Consider the following 14,685-nt stretch of genomic DNA (forward strand, 5'->3'; position numbering starts at 1 on the left):
GCCTCGACGGAGGTGCCGGTCGTGAAGATGGCCGTGTCATCGGCGAATAGGGCCAGCTTGGTGGCTTTATTTTTGGGAATCGGGATGTCATTCGTGTACAACGAATACAGAAGCGGTGAAAGCACCGAGCCCTGAGGGACTCCGGCGCGAATAGGACGGGGCGAAGACAGAGTGCCGTCGACCCGATATCTAAAGGTGCGATTTGACAAGAAGTCTCGTATGATGCGCACGAGATTATCTGGCAGTTCTAGTTGATAGAGCTTGTATATCAAGCCGTTATGCCAGACTTTGTCGAATGCCTTAGCGACATCGAAGAATAGAGCCCCCGTAGTGTGAGTACGGGATGTGGCGAAACCTTTTAGGATGTGCTCCGTTAAGCGGTGCACCTGGTGGACTGAGGAGTGATGGGCTCGAAACCCGAATTGCTCGTCAATGAGCGGAGTACGCATTTGTTGCGTGGCAGCCTTGAGGCGGGTGTGGATAATTTTCTCATACACCTTACCAAGGGTGTTGAGAAGACTAATGGGTCGATAGCTCGAAGGGAGGTTCCTGGGTTTTCCAGGTTTGGGGATTCCTATCACGGTCGCCTCTTTCCACTGATCGGGGAACGAGCAACCGGCCAGAAGGGCGTTATAGATCATGACATCCTCTCGCTACCCGCGGTAATGTTAAAACGCTCGTCCTATGCTGTCGTAAATAAAAAATTCTTTAAAGTACTACAAACGCGAATTATATTAAAAAAATTGGTTGAACATAAATTCAAAGTGTGTTTCTATGAGTTAGTGATAATTATTTATTCTAAAGTGTAGTGTTACAATCATATAAACTTGTGATATCCTACGGTGATTTTAAACGCTAACCAGTGAGTTTTGAATAATTGTGACTGCTCCCTAAGCATTGGTGACTCATTGAACGTGTGCTGTAATTTATTATTCATCGTCTTAAAACGTAAATCGGTTTTTCGCCGATTATTGTAGACTATCATTGGTGCAAGGCGAATGCGTCCACATACAATCATTTGCATTGAAGGTCAACTCCAAGTTTGATTCCTGTCGGCGTTTGATTGATGATTTAATATAAACTAAGTGTAGTGCTATTGACCATAAAAACATTATCAACTTGACATATTACTATTTTATTATTATTCTTCTTATTTTTTTTTACTATCATAATAATCTGTAAGTAACTTTCATTAACAATGGATAAGAGTAGTTTATGCGCTGGTTGTAAGTCTTCGATCAGTGAGTCATACATGAAATGCGCATCATGTAATCTAAAATTTGACATATTATGCGCTGGGCTTACCGAAGCAAGCTATAAAAAACTACCAAAATCTCAAAAAAATTCTTGGTTGTGTATAAACTGTCGTAGTAGAATACCAAAGAGTGACAACACTGATACTCCCGTACGACAGGCGCCTGATTTGGAACCCAGGAACTTCTTGCATGGTGAAATTTCTCCCACAGTGAACGTCACTATGCGCTCAAAGGAAAGATTTGAGAGAGCGTCCTCGTACGAGCTGGACACGTACACGACACCCGATCTAATAAGAAAAATTGTACGTGAAGAAATACAGATTGCGCTGAGAGACTCCCTGGAAAATAGTGTCGGAAAAATGTGTAGTGAGATCAAGGAATTCAGAGAATCTCTTACTTTCTTAAACTCGCAGTTTGAAGAGATAAAGTTAAAGACCAAAGAAACAAATAGTACGATCGAGAAACTGGACAGAGAAAATAAAGAACTTCGGCAGACTGTAGACAACCTAAGGCAGGAGATGAACCATATGCAGCAACAATCACGATCAAATAACATAGAGATACAATGTGTTCCTGAGCATAGATCTGAAAACTTGTACACAATGTTTAAACAGCTTGTCTCAACGGTCAAATGTGATGTGTCGGAGGGAGACGTTCTACACTGTACGCGCATTGCTAAACTGGATCATAAGTCAAAACGGCCTAGAACGATTGTTGTGAAGCTTAGTTCTCAAAAAATAAGAGACACAGTTCTGGCGGCATGTACAAAGTACAATAAAGCGAATCCAAGGGACAGATTACATGCAGCTCACCTTGGAATATCATGTGAAAACATAGTTCCTATTTTCATTACAGAGCACTTGTCACCTGTTAACAAGAGTTTGCACGCAGCGACAAGAAAGAAAGCCAAGGACCTTGATTATAAATACGTGTGGGTTCGTAACGGCCACATTTTCCTCCGCAAAACAGAATTTTCTGAGCGTATACTGATCAATAACATGGACAAATTAAAGAACTTACCCTAGTGTACTAGGAAAAGAGCACATTATAGGTCAACAACGATTAAATTCTCTGCTATTAATATATATTACCAGAATGTCAGAGGCTTAAACACCAAAATCGCGAACTTTTATCAAAATGTATGCATCAATAATCATGAAATTATAGTTCTTACGGAAACCTGGTTACAGGAGGGAGTCTTGAGCTCAGAATTATTTGATGACCGATACATTGTTTATAGAAGAGATCGCTCAACTTCGGGATTTCATAGTGATAAAATCGGGGGCGGAGTCTTGGTGGCAGTCGATAAAAGACTAAACTCTCGACGACATAAAAATTTTGAAAGTAAGTGTGAAGATCTCTGGGTTAGCATTGACATAATCAGCTGCGATAAGAAGAAAGACAGGCTTTTGATCTGCGCTGTTTACCTTCCTCCACCAATGAAAACAGAAATACTAGACCATTTCATACATAATTCAAATCAAGTGCTGGATAATATAAAGTTCAAACTAATCTTGGGTGACTTTAATCAGAGTAGTATAGTTTGGAATGAAGGCACATTGGTAGCTCACCGATCTGGGACGGTTCTCTGTGACATGTTGCTCGATTTCATTGATTTACATGGTCTCAGACAATTCAATAATATTCAGAATCACAAATCAAAGATTTTGGATCTTGTTCTCAGCAATGTGTCTGTTGTCGGTCTCTCTAGTGGGGACAATGTTCTTAGTGTTGTGGACTCTTTGCATCCCCCACTGGAATTTGTAATCTCCATCGGATGTAGCAGAGCTGTAATAAAAAATCAAGTGCGGCAAAGCTTTTTTAAAGCCGACTACGACAAAATTAATCAAGAACTTGTAAGAGTGGATTGGTGCGGTGAACTTGGGGGAGACCTTACGGTGGACGAAATGTTGGACATTTTTTACGGAAAAATATACGAACTAATTCGTCGTTTCGTCCCCTCGCGAAAGGTTTCAAACAGAAAGTATCCGGCTTGGTTCACCAAAGACCTAATAACGTTGCAGAGAGAAAAATACAGGTACCATGTAAAAGTTAAGAAATTCGGAAACCCACGCGACATCTTGAGTTTTCAGTTACTTCGCGATAGATGCTTGAGGCTCCAATCCTACTGCTATAATAACTACATCGAAAAACTTGAGAGTAGCTTAAAACAAAATCCAAAGCTTTTATGGTCACATTTGAAATCAAAAAGACTGGACATTCATTCGTACCCTAGCTGTATGACCCTCAACAATAGCACTGCCACCGAGGGGATGGATATTTGTAATCTTTTCGCTGCGAACTTTGCATCCGTCTATCCTTCTGTCATTGCAACTTCCTCTTTACTGCACATTTCAGATGGTGGAGTTGGCACAAATAATTTTCTCACCTGTGCGTTCTCAAAAAGGGAAATTTTAAAGGCACTGGAACACCTGGATCCTTTTAAAGGTGCAGGGTCTGACAAGCTACCATCAATATTTATTTCCAAATGTGCTGGACCTCTCTCTTGTCCCCTTGAAATAATTTATAATGCGTCTCTTCGTAGCGGTGTATTCCCGTCTAGGTGGAAAAATGCTCGAGTCGTCCCAATATATAAGTCTGGAGATAAAATGTTGGTTTCAAACTACAGGCCGATTTCTATATTGCCTACTTTAGGGAAAGTACTGGAAAAACTTCTGTGTGGACCGCTTACCTGGCACCTGAAGCACCACATGTCCTCAGACCAGCACGGTTTTCTACCTAAAAGATCAACTTGTACGAACCTTGTCTCGTTTGCTGACGAGCTGGCGGTGTCTGTTGACTCTGGGTCGCCTGTTGACGTCGTTTACACGGACTTCAGTAAAGCGTTCGATCTAGTAAGTCACCCTATTCTATTGGACAAACTCTCGCGATTAGGAATTGGCAACAATATTCTTAAATGGTTCAGCTCATATCTGGAAGGTAGATCGGCAAATGTTGTTTTGAATGGCTTCACCTCCAATCCATACTTGACCCCGACGGGTGTACCGCAGGGATCGCATCTTGGTCCTATATTATTTAACATCTTCATAAACGACATCCCCAACAACATCCGTCACTCACACTGCCATTTATTCGCGGATGACCTCAAAATCTCTAGATGTGTTAAAAGTCGGCGCGATTCATTGTTTCTTCAGGAGGATTTGGATGGCTTGGCGAGTTGGTGCAACAAAAATCGGATGACATTAAACGTGAACAAGTGCAGCGTTATAAGGTTCTCCAGGCATAGATTAAGGAAAGACTGTGATGATTATGAATATAGAATTAACAACGCTCCACTTAAAAGGGTTGAAACTATACGTGATTTGGGAATCACTCTGGATAGATGCTTGCGCTTTGACACGCATTTTAATGCCATTTCTGCTAAGGCTCTTAGAATGCTTGGTTTCATTCTGAGAAACACAAGGGAATTTAAACAGAGTGACACTATTATTTTACTATATAACGCATTAGTCCGAAGTTCCCTGGAGTATTGTTCTGTTGTATGGAATCCAGGATACAGGGTTCACATAGACCGAATCGAACGAATCCAGAGAAAGTTTTTACGGATTCTGGCGTATCGCCAGAATGTTGGATATCTGCGAGATTACCGTAGTAGGCTCGAACATTTCAAAATGACTTCGCTGGAGGATCGCCGGCGTATGCACGATTTAGTATTTTTATACAAACTAATAAACGGCGTACTTGATTGCCCTCAACTTCTGAATAAGTTAGATATTTATGTACCCACTCGAATACCGAGACATGGTAAATACAAGCCTTTTGCAGTGAAACGCAGCTATACTAACCTAGGTTCAAATTCTCCCATAAATAGACTTGTGCGAGAATACAATAAACTAGCTACATCCACTCTGGAAATTGATATATTTAGTGACAAGTTGACAAAATTCAAAAAAGTAATTAAAATTAATGACTCAAATGATGTAGTATAATTTTATTATATATTAAATCTTGATTAATGTTAGTTACATTTATTGACGACTTTAAGTTCTTTATTTTTTTTTTTTTTTTTTTATTATTACTGAAAAGATAAGATTAAAGCATGGAAATATTATAAATCGGAACAGTTAATATTTGATTTAAATCAGCTGTAATAATTTAATTTGTGTTTTATTCTCTATTTAAATTGAAATGGTCAGAATAATGTGACGTTATTAATTATTTAATTTTAATTAATTATATTTAATTTTAACTAATTATTGGTAATGATATTATAATATATTAATTAATTGTAAAGAATGACATTGTAATTTAGTCTTATCATAAAAGCCGACATTACAAATGATTGCAGGTATACTTTATTTATTATATAACTTGATAAAAAATAGATGTAAATGGTTTCCTTTTTCTCAAATTCTAAAATTTATTTTTAATTAGTACTATTGACTAAATCATTGAAAATCAGCCGTAAATAAGTTTTTTTTTTCTTCTTTTAATCTTCAATTATTTTTATTTTTGGTCATTAATTATTGTGAACACGTTGTGACATTTTGAAAATATTACGATTGTGAATTTAATGTTTTTATTATTATTTGATTTTATGAAATTTATAATAATTATGTATATCTATTGACATATGGAGGGGCTCTCTTAATTTTATAATGTACTATAGTTTATTCTGAGATTTTAGATATTTGTTCTTGTTGTTTATTGTTTTGTTACTAATCGAAAAACTACAGTTGTTCATGTATCGACTATGTTGCACTTTGGATCTTTTCTGTGTTCTCTATTTTTTATAATTATTATTACTGTTTTTTTTTTTTTTTAAATCATTGTCTTAAAGATCTAAGAAATTGTTAAATTATTAAGTTAGCCCAACTGTAAATTCTTTTTAATCTAGAATAATTTTATTGTGCTAATATAATTAACAAATGCGACGTTTTGATACTTTGCTAACGTTATTGTACAATCATAATCAAACGTGACTGATTGTAAAAATATGTATTACTATTTAATTGATTATTCGAGCGTCATTATTGTAAATGCTGTGCCCATCTGTAATTGCGGGTACACGAACATTTTAACATAATGTACGTACGCTAGATAGTTTGCTGTGTACCTTGCGTTGATGAGCCTTGAATAAATAAAATAAAAAATAAAATAAAATAAAAATGACGAGCAGCATAATAAGCTGCTGAGGAAGGCGTTTGAGCGTCTTGTTGGTGATTCGGTCGGGACCCGGGGCTTTTTTCGCGTGGAGTTCCTTAATGATCGATTCAACTTCTTCCACCGTCGTCGGTGGAAGCGTTTCATTGGATGGCGGTGAAGCCGCCCTACGTTCGACGAACCCGTCCACCGTCGAGAGGTGTATGGGATCGCACGGCTCAGTGCTTGGGGAGCATTGGCTCTCCAGACTACTCGCAAGGCACTCGGCCTTGTCCAGGTCGTCGAGGGCTGGTGGGAGATTCGGCCTAATGAGGGGAGGTGTAGAGGCTACGGTGACGCCACGGAGTCTCTTCGCCCACGACCAGTAAGCGGTGTGCGACGGGGTAAGTTCTCCTAGACGTCTACTGTAGTAGTCATCCCTGAGGTCGGCGAAGCGAGCTTTCACCTCCCTCTGTAGGGAACGGAGTTTCCTCCGATTGTCGTCAGTCGGGTAAGAGTCATGGGCTCTGGTTTGTGCGTTTTTACGACTAATGAGGTCTCTTAACTCCTCTGGGAGCTGCCAACGCTCGCCCGGGCGGATTGGCATCTCCCGAGAGCAGTCATCGATCTTATTTTTAATAAAAGATGTTAATTTTGACGCGGCCGCTTTAGCTACGTCTACCGAATCGATTGTGTCGGGTATACCTTCAAGGTGATCTGAGTCTAGGGAGCTAAGCTCTGATTCGAGCTTTTTCCAGTCTATGACTGTTTTGACGGGTTGGTGGAGATCCGTATCTGGTCCTAGCTGGATTAGGACGGGGCGGTGGTCTGAGTCTAGCTCTGATAGTGTCTCGATAGAGCGTAACTGGAGTGTTACGCCCTTGACGATAACTATGTCGAGCACGTCTGGTGAGTCATTTGTTCCCCTAACTGGGTAGCGAGTGGGTGTCATGGGTGCTAGGACATCAATGTCTAGAGTGGGGAGTGACGTCAGTCTGTCTAGTTCTGTTCCTCTGCTATTTCTCGTGCGGGAGTTCCAGCGGGGGTGTTTACTATTTAGGTCGCCGGCCAGAAGGACCGCGCTACCTGTTGAGAGTAGTGACCTAATGTCGCTCTCGAGCAACCTCTTAGAGGGAGATAAATAAACTGACGCGATGGTGATGGCCTGGTGGCCCGTCATACTGAGTCGACACAATGATGCTTCGATTTCGCTAAGCGGCGGAGGGTCTAACGGCACGCAGTGCAACGACTTTTTGTAATAGATAAGAGTGCCGCCGAGTGCGGTGACTCTGTCGTTTCGAACAAAATTATAATTAGGCACATAAGGTGCTCTATGACCCGGTTTGAGAAAAGTCTCTTGCACTAGCATGACGTCGACCGGGTGTTCCCTCAAAAATTGACACACTAAGTCGAGTTGTGGTCCAAGGCCGTTTGCATTGAAAGTAATGACACTGAGCGAACGTGGTTTTACCCTAGCTTTATCCGTCATATTAGTTTTAAACGTCGAAGGTCTCTAGTACCGCTGCCATGCGGTCTAATTGTGTGCGGACTTCGGCTAAGTAAGCCTTCATCCGTTTGACCTCGTCTTTCATGGGAGTCGGTTCGACTACCGACTGTGTGGGGATAGCCTTTACGTAGGATAAAGGCTTGTTCCAAGCGTTAGCCTTAGGGGCTGTGCTTGCGGCCTGAGGGGCCTTATTGTGGGTCGGGGGGGCTTTCGAAACTACCTTCTGGGTTTTGATGCCTGCCTGTTGGGGCTTAGGAGCCTCCTGTGGGACCGGCGATACCTCTGTGGTGGTTCCAGGGGTCGGCTTCCTCTTTTGAGAGGTCGCTCTACCGCGCGTTTCCCTCGGGCGACGCTTACGCGGTGCCCGCGGGCAACCTCGGTAGTTTGCGGGGTGTCCGTCTTGCTTGCACAACACGCAACTGGGTGGGACTTCGGGGTCGGGGACCTTACGGGGGCAGTCTGTGGTGCCATGGTCACCTAGGCACTTAACGCACCTAGGATTTGCGTAACAGTTACGGGCGGAGTGCCCGTAGAATTGGCAGCGGTGACACTGGCCGGGTTCGCCCCGGTTTTTGGGGACCTCTACGGTAAGCCCGGAGAGGTGGCAGACGGTTTTAATATTGAATATGGTTTTCCCCTCAGGGGAGAGGTCGAGTACAACTAGTACCATGGGATACGGCGCTTTCGTACGCGGATGGTACATGCGCGAAACTTGTTTTACCGGGTATTTTTGGCCTAGGAGGTCCGTCTTAATGTCCTCCGTGTTTAATTCTGCGGGTAATCCGCGGATGACTACGCGTAGTTGACGTTCGTCTTCTAACGCGTATGTATGAAAGGAAATTTTCTCCTGTCTAAGGAGAGACGTAAGGCGACGGTGGGTCTCAGAGTCTTTGACAGTTACTCTGATGCCCTGGTACGTAGTTTTTGCCGTTTCAGGGCAGATATTTTTTAACTCCATTTTTTTTGAAATGGAACACCATGCCGCTTTGTCCTGGACGTAGACTGGCGGTGGCTTTTTAGGCGCACGGGCGGACGAGGGCGCTGAAGGCGCGGAGAGCGTTTGACTCGCTGAAGTGGTGGGGCGTATTGCGGGGGGAGCCGCGGGAGCGGCGGGTGTGAGGAGTGCGGGGACTTCGCTGCGTGCTGTGTTCGCGCAACGTTTTGATGGCAGCGGCGTTATAGAGGCCTTGACCTTTTTATGTATTTGCATAAAAAATGGTAATATTTATATAAAATAATTTACAATAAAAAGTAAGTATCACAATAGTTGATTAGTTTTTATGACCAATCGCAGATGTTTATTGTCTAAGCCTTGCGTCTCTTTCTCGCGCGTGGCTCTCTTTTTCCGCGCGTGCCGCTGTCGATGACTCATGCGCTTCGTTGCGAGTCGGAGGCACGGTAGCGCGGAGCGATATCTATAAATAGATCATACGTTCCCGCGTCTCGCCCTTTTCGGCGGCGATCGGCGCGGCGAACGGATCTCTGACGTGTACTTCACTCGGCGTCGGCGTGATTGTACTTCGTGAAGATATCCATGAAGAATACGTGCAAGTTAGCTTGAAGACTTCTGTGAAGATCTGTGCATGTGATTGCTGGTGCATCCGCTTGCATGGTGTGCTGTGCTATTTTCCAACAGTTCTTTTCAGAGCTAACAATCTTGTTTCACGAACAAAACAGCTCTTTTCAGAGCTATGTGCTTTCTGTTTCACGAACACGTCAATGTATCTTGGTAACGGTAATGGTTTGAGGTTATGAATGGTGAAGGTATTTTTAAGGTAAAGGTTAAATGGTAAAGGTATCGGTAAGGTTAAATGGTAAAGGTATCAGGTAAGTTATCTTGAAGCCTCATTGAATTACTATTACTACTTATGTAATAATAGTTCGATGTGGTAGGTAGCCACAGTATCATCAAAAGGTTGACAATCTGTGAATACGGCTGTCTACACCTGTGTGAGCGCAACGGCAATATGTTTATACGCGAGCGACAAAGACAAAAAATGAGGGGTCAATGTACGAAATTCTTCGTGCTCCGCGTCCGTAATATACCCGTCGTTACAGCGGGCGTGACGCCGACACCGATTGAGTGACTAAATAAAGATCCGAACCCGTATCCATATCCGCGGATATTGACACTAAATATCCGTATCCGGATCCGTATCCGCGGATACCTATACATTTTTGACGATCCGGCACATCACTAATTATAATATATGTGACTATTCCAATTTTGTGTAAGATACATATAACCAAAACTTTTTATATATTTTAAGTTTTTATTTTTTATTTATATTCTGTAATTGGTCCAAGGGAAAAAAAACTTAATAATAATCATGCATGAAATTTTAAATTCAATTTTTTTAATTAAATTGTAAATGCATGGAATAAAAGACTTTTTAATTTTTTTTTTATTGTTTTATTTATTTATCCTTTGCTTTCTTCGTATAGAATTGCACAATTAGGGGCAGCTTTAAATACACAACACCTGCCGCAGGCAGGAAGCCTGAATTAGTGTAAACTATGAAAATTAATTACAAAAGTTCTTGTTGAAATTACAGTAAGAATAAAATATAATTTTGTGAAAAAATCAAGTCACAGTTTTTCTTAATTATTATTACAGTAGAAGATAATTAATGTATACATTTCAAATGTAAGACGTAGATTGTTGAAGCAGAGGTTACTGACACTTCTCATTTTCTCATAGAAAACACGGTACCACGCGACCACTATTTACAAATCTGAGTACATAAAAACAATGACAAACTGAAAAAAACATGGCACCCAATCGTCACACAGCCGGCAAAAAAAAAATCGTTTACATGTGCGTCATATATGTGTACATTTAAGTACGATTTATTTCATCACAACAGCGACTGTTTCAAATATGGCCGTCTTTTGTCTGTACCTAGGTAATAATACCTAGGTAATAATACTATCAAATAAAAGAATAAGTATGATCAAAAACAATTTAATTTAATTTAATCGGTGTATCGCATTCAGTTCGTTAGTTATATCCACGTTATGCGTACCCAAACACAAATATATATTATGTATATACACTTATCGAATGGAGAAGCCGACAATAATAAACGAGAAAGATTATCCCACCAAAAACATTTTCATGTAAAATGTTGCCAAGACGAGATCATATGGCTCGCACTGTCAAAAAGTTATCAGATCTCACGTAGAGCCAAGCTTCTAACTCTACACGTCCTAACTCTACAAGCCCTAACTTCACAAACTCTACACCTTAGTCAAAATATGTGGCTTGGCCGTTTCGTTACTACCGGCTGCCGATGTTGTAGATGTCACTATCGCGCACCTTGTTACTGATAACTTTACCTGCGGTTGTCTGGAAGAGATTGCTTAAAGCAATAAGACCACCTTTGCATGTTGTCAGTGTAAAGTGGATTATCCCTAAGAGTTAGACATATACCACCGCGGACTTTTTTGTATATCTTTTTAACGTGTAGAATACTGTACTACATTTATTTAATTTATCTCGTGGAGTTCAGCCATCGTTTGCAATGTAAGCGCCAAAAAACGAAAAAAAAACCGACTTCAATTATATCGACAAGTAATACAACGTAAGTAGACAAAAAAATAGACAAGTAAATACGCGTTATCAAAGATTACTCAAAAAGTTGTAATCAGATCTCGATGAAATTTAAATGTGACCACATGATAAGCATCAGCTTTCGATTGAATTAAAAATCATCAAAATCGGTACACCCAGTAAAAAGCTATGCGGTATAATACAACGTAGGTCGACGCAAAAATAGTCAATTAAAAACGCATTATTAGACATAACTCAAAAAGTATTTCTTAGATCTCAAATACATTTAAATGGGAACAAATGACACGCACCACCTTTCGATTATAAAATAATTGTCGAAATCGGTTCACCCAGTCAAAAGTTCTGAAGTAACATACATTAAAAAAAATACAGTTGAAAAACCTCCTCCTTTTTTGGAAGTCGGTTAAAAATGTGTTTGTTTACGACATCACATTAGAAACCTCTAAAATTATTAGTGTTTCTTTATTATATCATGCACGAGATATTAGGTTTCTATAAACCTTGTTCTTGACTCACTCCATCTAAAAAAACCGCATCAAAATCTGTTGCGTAGTTTTAAAGATCTAAGCATACAGACAGAGGAAAACGACTTTGTTTTATACTATGTAGTGATTGAACTGAAAAAATAAGTCAACGCAAACAAAGTTAGGTCAGGTAGCAGACAAGACAATATAAGTGTCTAAAAATGGAACTGGCCAAACATGCTATTTTTATTTTAATTATCTTAATGTAACAACGTCAACCTGCGCATTAACAACTGACTGATTCTTATCTATTCGTAAAAGTATAACTTTTCCACTATTTTCTTTATTTGTTTGATTTAGCTATTTAAATTTTTATCTTCAAATATATTTATCTACTAAAAAATAATACCAAAGAATTATTTTCATTGCGTTAAAAATAATTGTAAAACAAATTTTAATTAAAATATATGTCGGCGTGGACGCTAATCGGCCTTCAATATTAAAAGTTTTGATTGATATTATAAAACTATGTTTCTAATTGATTAGATTAAAATTAAATGTTTAAATGTTTTTAATTAATGAACGGCATCCTAGTCATTTATTGTCTGTTTTGTAACTTAGTTAGTTATTATTCCTTTTTTAACCGACTTCAAAAAAGGAGGATATATATATAACTCGAGGGAAACCCTCGAAAATCGAAGTAACGACTAGTGTGTTTGTTATTTTTTTTTTTCGTCTACTTACGTTGTTTTACTTGTCGATGTAATTTAAGTCGGCTTTTTTTTCGTTTGCGAGCAAACACAATTATGTATACTAATATTATAAAGAGGTAAAGCTTTTAACTTTATTTGTTTGTACGGGGTAATGTTCAAAAATACTGACCCGATCATGAAATTTTTTTCACTAACAGAAAGCTGGATTCAGCAGTGATATAGGCTATATTTTGTTGTCACTGAACAAAAAATTCAGTGAAAAGTAATAATTAGTATATGTAGCTGTTTGGCTATGGCAGTAAAGAATTTAGCCACACCCTCTCTTCCTGTGGCTGTCGTAAGAGGCGACTAAGGGATAACACAGTTCCACTAAACTTTGCACTTAAAGTTGCCAGGCTATCACCACTTATTACAGTGTTTGTTGTTAATTTATTGAATATGGAATTTTACCCAACCTGTCTACGACAATCAGGAATCGCATTTGGAAATGGACAGGGACAGTCTCCACCGCGATTTCTTTTATTGTCTACTTGGTAAAATTTGTAAATGTTTTTTTTAACCCCCCGACGCAAAAAGAGGGGTGTTATAGGTATAACGTGCCTGTGTATCTGTGTATCTGTCTATGGTATCGTAGCTCTCAAGCGGATGAATCAATTTTCGTTTAGTATTTTTTTTTGTCTTAAATAATTTTAACTCGAGTGTTCTTAGCCATGCCTGATGAAAATCTATTCAGTCGTTTGAAGATCATCAGCTCTTTTCTAGTTAATGAGGGGATCTGACTAATTTCCTTATGTCCGATCGATTCATGCTCCGGACGCTACTCACAAAGGGCCGCCCCAAATTGTCCGCAAAACAAAAACTTGCTGGACATATTATATGGTTTTCGAATGGGGTGGGGGGAGGTCTAAAAGGTATTTTGCCCCAGATGCGAGTTAAGCTCGCTACGTCACTACATTTTAGGGTAAGGTTTAGATTTTGAAGGTGGGCTTTGACTTTAGTATATAAACTAAAACTAACTTATTACTATAAATACCGTCCTAATATTTTAGACGTTAAAAAGGACAAAATAAAAGCAAAATTAAATTTTTTAAAAAACCCCTAATTTTAAAAAAGTGTCGTGGCGTCGAGAGACCGCTAAATGAGAAAAGCAGGTATAGTCGCAGATTACAACAAAAGAATTTACTCCGAGTTATTTGTTGATGTGCTGTCAATAATTATTCAATTTTATTTTAAACCATTACCTTCTTAATAATTAATGTAATAGGTATACCTATATTTATTTGTATATTTATTAATACGATAAAACATAATATAATTGGTATGTATTTATTTGTGTATTTATTTATTTATATATTTATCTTATATACCTAGTACATGACTGTTCCGCTGACTTTGCGTGGCCACCGGGCAGCTCATAGAATTAACTCCGTGAGACAAAACATAGACATTAATGTAATAATATACTGTGTGAGAATCAGAAATATACCAGCCTCAAATCGGCAACACGTTTCTCATTTTATTTCTTAAGTTTAAATATTAGTAGTTTGTTTTGTCCAAGAGGGAAAGCTTGACTGGCGCAACTGGTAGGATCGCTTCGATAAAGCTGTGCCGTCTTTCATATAATTTCGAGTGTCCGAATTCGCCTGGAATACGTGAGTGCGACGCGAATAGCTGTGAGGCGATCTACGAACCAACAATATTTGTCGAGCTCTACCAAGAAAATCGAGTATGGGAGGAGCGGCCGGTTGGTGAATAAAACTCTTTACCTTCCTCATTATTTCTCCTGTATTTTTCATAAAAAGGATTTTTTTAACGTATTATAAAATTAAATTTAGTTTTTGTTATTATTGGAATCGAACATCTTTCATTATAACTTGACTGGTTATTTAGTATCAAACAAAGGTGACTTAGTATAAAACTCTATTAAGTGCCTGATTGGTTATAAAAAAAAATATATTGTTTTTAATTTAATGTTTTTGGAGATAAACTAACTCTATTAAATTCCAGATTAGTTATTAAGAATTTATATTGTTTCATTTAATGTTTTTAAAGATAAAGAATTGTTCTT

Source organism: Melitaea cinxia, chromosome 5 (assembly GCF_905220565.1).
Source record: "Melitaea cinxia chromosome 5, ilMelCinx1.1, whole genome shotgun sequence".
Taxonomy (NCBI): domain Eukaryota; kingdom Metazoa; phylum Arthropoda; class Insecta; order Lepidoptera; family Nymphalidae; genus Melitaea; species Melitaea cinxia.